This window comes from Oryctolagus cuniculus, chromosome 2 (genome assembly GCF_051225735.1).
Source record: "Oryctolagus cuniculus isolate XC-2025 breed Fujian yellow rabbit chromosome 2, ASM5122573v1, whole genome shotgun sequence".
Classification (NCBI taxonomy): domain Eukaryota; kingdom Metazoa; phylum Chordata; class Mammalia; order Lagomorpha; family Leporidae; genus Oryctolagus; species Oryctolagus cuniculus.
In genome coordinates, this window is record NC_142868.1 from 52,493,894 (window position 1) to 52,499,422 (window position 5,529).

General features: G+C 40.7%; 1 long non-coding RNA gene across 1 annotated transcript; it reads left to right on the forward strand.

Moving 5' to 3' along the window:
* Nucleotides 1-2,322: 2,322 nt before the first annotated feature.
* On the forward strand, nt 2,323-5,459 carry LOC138848464 (uncharacterized). Its single transcript, XR_011386271.2, has 2 exons — nt 2,323-2,391; nt 5,228-5,459. It is a non-coding gene; the product is annotated as an uncharacterized LOC138848464 (long non-coding RNA).
* Nucleotides 5,460-5,529: the final 70 nt, after the last annotated feature.

A 5,529-nucleotide genomic window follows, 5' to 3' on the forward strand; every position in this document is an offset into this window, starting at 1 on the left:
ATGGTATGCTGGTGCCGCAGGCTGTGGCTTTACCCACTATACAGTGCTAGGCCCAGTTCGTTTTTTTGTTTGTTTGTTTAATTCCTATGTGCTACACACTGTGAGGAGCATAGAAAATCAGGCAAAACTTCCTGCTCTAATAGAGGTCATCTAATGGGAGAAAATAAAGTGAAGGTATGTGCATGTGCACAGGCATGCACACTGTATTCACGGATGGCCTCAGGGATAAGGTCACATTTGAGCAAAACTTAGACTGAGGGAAGCCATTTATCTATGAGAACAACATCTAAGAGGAGAAAATGCTGTATTAGACATTGCACGGTGGAACATTGCTGCCAGTCAAGGAACACCAAGTCGGTCCCTGTGGCTGGACAGCAGGAAGGGGGGTAAAGTGGGCCAAGGAGGTGCAGGGTGTTGAGATTTGACTTTCACTTCAAGTCAGATGGGGGCCAGTGAAGCAGAGAAGCAACACCACACGGCATCAAGTAACCGGACGTCATTTTTGGGCATAGACTACAGGGGACAGGGTGGAAACAGGATGGCTAGTTAGAAGGTTCTGGGAATAATACATGATAGAGCTTGGAACCTGTCTGAAGCTGGTGGTGTGGTGAAAGTGGTAGGATTCTAGATACTTTGAAGGTGGAAGAGACAGGATTTACTAATGGATTGAATGTGGAGGGGATGAGAATGAAATCAAGGGTGTCTGCAGAGTTTTTGCCTTTAGTAATCACAGAACAATGGAATGATCCCTGAGTTGGGAAGTAGTTCAACAAAGATTAGTTTTGAGGAAGCGTAGTGACAAATCCTGGTTTTAGACATTAAATTTTAAATGCATGAGGCCTAATGATTATGCCTATATCCTACATCAGAGTGCTTGGGTTCAGTTCCTCGTTCCATCTCCTTACTGCAGCTTCTTGCTGATGTAGAGATGGAAGTAACTGTGTCAAGTACTTGGTTCCCTGCCATCCACATGGGAGACTTGGATTGAATTCCTGGCTCTCAGCTTCAGCCTGACCTAGCCCTTGCCATTGTGGACATTTGGGGAATGAGCCAACACATGGGATCCCATGCTCTCCCTGCCTCTCAAAATAAAAAACAAGCTATAAATAGCTTTTAGATTTGCAAGTGAAAGTGTCAGGTAGACACAAGTGTATGAGAGACTGGGACTTAGAAAGGCTCAGCTAACCAGGACAGGCATCATCCTGAGACAAGGTGAGGTTGCTAAAGATTAGACATGGAGGGGAGGTAGAAGAATTGAGCATTGATGAAGATTTGGGGATATAAGGAATCAGGAAAAGGGAGAGCCATGAGTGAGCTAGAGTGGTGAGCAGTGCCATAAGCCCATTGGATAGTGTTAAAGATGGATTCAACTGTCAGATGTTGCTGATAAGTGAATTACATGATGCTTGAGAATTGACCTCTGGGAAGGTAACTGAGTATGCAAGCAGAGCAGGTTCAATGAAAGCCTGATTGGAGTGTGTTTGACTGCAGAGAAATTGAAAACAAGCTTATAAAGTTCTTCCTGTGAGGTTTTCAGAAAAGGAATATGACTGTTAAAATGCAGGGTATATTATAGCTCTTTGGCTGTTTATGGGAATATTTGAGAGGGGAAATTAATGAGGGAACGCAGAGTATGGTGCATAATTGGTAGGGTGGTGAGATTTTGTTGGAGTCATTTTGATTCTATTTCCTAAGTGAAAGAGCATGAGAGCAAATAGGCAGTAGGATTGGTGGGCATCCAGTATGGCCAACTTAAGGTTAAAATAAGGTCAGCCATCATGGTTCTATTTTATTTTTCCTCTAGCTACCTGATACTGAACAGATTCATGTCAGAATTATACAGATTTTTTGGTTTTCTGTTTTTATTTGTCTTAAGGTTCTAACAGGTAAGTACAACAAATGGAGCTGAGAATATGGGAGTGGTTCTGATGATGGGGAGTGAAAAGCTGAAGGTTGGGTAAAGAGGGAGGAATGCAGTGGGTGCAGAATGAACAAAGTGTTTAGATCAGTGACCTATAACGTTTGAAAACTTGCTGGGATGTTAAAAGAGGTAGCTGGGTGAGGATGCTTAGACAGAATGCTTGAAATTAAAATTTTCATTACTGGTATTAACAAAGTGCTAGTTTTTGAACCCTAGCCTATATCATTAAAAATAAGGAGAGGCCTAGTTATCAGAGGGATCATCAATATATATATTAAAGTGAATAGGAATTTAATTGAAATTTGGATAAAATGAAATTAAGCCAGGATGGTATTTAAGCTAGTGCAAAGGTTTAGTGTCATTGCCAAGTAATTTATATAGCAGTATCTTATATAGCTTTCATTTTTCCTAGAGTATTGCATTCTGTACCCATGTTTGTGAGATTATATAGAAATTCTGTTCTCCAAGAGGTAAGCTTAACTAAATTTGAGTTGGGTAACAGTTGCCATGTTAAATCCCAGTTGAATCAAGGTTCATCATGGAAGTGTGTAGTCAATATGTGGTCTCAGAGAACAGAGGTAGATAGGTCTCATTCGGAAGCTACTATAGCACTTGAGTGGCCAGGTCCTTCATAAGCAAAAACTTTTAGTGAACAGCGCTTAAATGGATCATGCCATTAGTGAAGGAAGAAGGTAAGGAAGGAAGAGTTAGGATCCTACTGTAGGGAGTTTGCTTTTTAATGTTCAGTGTTGGAAGCTCACTGCCACCTGAGTTACTTGTCCTCTGACACAACTGGCTGGAGTTTGAGACTGGAAATCCACATTTTTTTCCTGCCCTCAAGAAACACTATCACAACTCCAAGTATATTATCCAAATTATGGCTGACATAATCTTATTTCATATGTCTTTATAATGATAGATTCAGCTTTTTGAAGATAAACATTCATGTTAAGTTTGTGTAAGGAATGGAGGAAAAGTTGATCATTTTTACCCTTTGATAAGAAATCATCTTACAATTCATATTCACAAGTATATAAAAACCAAACTACACATTTGAGACTGTTGGATCCCACCAAATGCAGAAATAAAAGGAACACAATATTCCTAGTTAAGCAGATTTTGAAGATACTTGAATTTTTATAATTTTGAATTATATGTTAATTTGGGGGTGTTAATATTTAGAAATAATGAACAAATGCTTGGGAGACTAAAAAATGAGAAAAACAGAAGCTTCCAAAGTGTTAGACGTAAGACAGTGTGATTTGGCTATCTTTTCTAACCGAAGTGTGAGCTAATCGTTCTTGTAAAGTTTTTTTTTTTTTTTTTTAAAAAAGATTTGAGAGGTAGAGGTAGAGAGAAAGGTCTTCATCCACTGGTTCACTCCCGAAATGGCCTCAATCACTGGATTTGGGCCAGTCTGAAGTCAGGAGCAAGGAGCTTCTTCCAGGTCTCCCACAGGGGTGCAGGGGCCCAAATGCTTGGGCCATCTTCTACTGCTTTCCCTGGCCACTGCGGAGAACTGGATTGGAAGAGGAGCAGCTGGGACTGGAACCTGCGCCCATGTGGGATGCTGGCACCCGGGCAGATTAACCTACACTACAGCGCCAGGCCTGTTGTAAAGTTTTAATGTAAGTTAATAGGGCATGCCAACAGGTCTAGGCCCTGGAGTTTCTTATGTAACTAAGATGGCAGACCCTTAAACCCTGTGAGATCTCACTGTCAGAACTATAAGAGTTTCTGTGAAAATGAAGATTAAGGGGCTGATGTTGTGGTATAATGGGTAAAGCCACCGCCTGCACTACCTGCATCCCATATCAGCACCAGTTCGCATCCTGGCTGCTCTACTCCTGATCCAGCTCCCTGTTGATGCACCTGGCTAAGCAGCAGCAGATGACCCAAGTCCTTTGGTCCCTGCACGCACAGGGAAGACCAAGAGGAAGCTTCTGGCTCCTGGTTTCAGCCTGGCCCATCCCTGGCCATTGCAGCCATTTGGGGAATGAACCAGCAGATGGAAGCTCTCTCTCCATTTCTCCCTCTGTCTCTTTGTAACTCTACCTTTCAAATACACAAAATTAATCTTTTTTAAAAAACAAAAACAAAAACAAAATAAGGGTAAAGACTTTGTCAGTTTCATTCTGGCTATTATACAAAATATGCCTCCCTTGAAGAAAACATCCTAACTGCCCATAAGGGTGGCATGGGCCATAGGTAGAAAGGGAATGGATCTAGGCTACAGCAGAAGGGATTTTGGTCTGAGAAGTCAAGGATCCTTAATTCATGAGCATCTCAACAAAATAGTTTCTCAGCTATTTTAAAAAATGCTTCTCAGTTAAAATACTAACCTTAAGGGCTGTTGTTTAATAGTCCACTTAAATCTTGTCTATTTAAAAAAAGTTATTCAAATCTATTTCAAGCAGATAGCTAAGTGAGAACTTTGGAAACAACCGAGTATTCAATAAAAGTTATTTGGGTAAGTCAGTCCTTTACAAAATGTGGAGGTTAAATCTGAAGACCTAAAAGCTTTTCTATCTTGAACTTCATACAAAGGAAAAAGATCTATAAAAGAAAAAGGTTCTGTAGCCTAATCTATGAAGTTTGCTATTTTGCATTTCACGGTTTGCTCTGTTTCAAAATGAAAAACATCTTGTCAGGTCTAAGGAGGATCTGCATCTGGCAAAACACAGATATTTCTTTGGGTTTCTAATAGAAACTTGGATAATTTGCAATGGAAAATTTTAACATCTAAATTAATAGCATACTGATTAGTATGCCGTATTATACTAATGCTGTGTACTGTATCAATATACTATATTACTTTGGTAAGTTACATCCTTTGAAACAATTCTTTTAATTCAGACTGTATCATCAGATACCTGGACTGCTTGTTGGGAGACTGTAAGTCACTTGGAGATATTGTTAAAATACCATTTGGGAAGGTCTGAGGTCAGGCACTCCGGGAGAATGCTAGTTACAGAGTTTTGCATTTCCTTCTCCCGTGCCCTTTCTTGGCCTCCCATAAACCCAGTTCTTAAAGCAATAGCTACTATTAACTCAAGACTCAGAAGAAATAAGTTATCAGTTGCTCATGTGATAAATATCAAAAAGGACTTCCCAGAAGGGGAGGATAGGTTACTGATCCCAAAAGCATTAGTGACTTCCTGTGACGTTCAGAGGATGACTTTGGTTGTCTTCTAAAATGTGGTTAGGATTTCACCATTGTGGCATAGCAGGTTAAACTGCTGCCTGCAGTGCCAGCATCCCATATGGGTGCCAGTTCGAGTTCTGGCTGCTCTACTTCTGATCCAGCTCTCTGCTATGGCCTGGGAAAGCAGTAGAAGATGGCCCAAGTCCTTGGGACCTTGCATCCTGTAGGAGATCCAGAAGAAGCTCCTGACTACTGGCTTCGGATTGGCGCAGCTCCGACTGTTGTGGCCAATTGAGGAGTGACCCAGTGGATGGAAGACCTCTCTCCCCCTCTCTCTGTAACTAATTTTCAAATAAATAAGTAAACCGTAAAAAAAAAAAAAAAAAAAAAGATTTCACCATTTAGATGATTTGACTATCGCTTATTTACACATGAAAGAAAGGGCAGAAGAGCCTTATAAAAG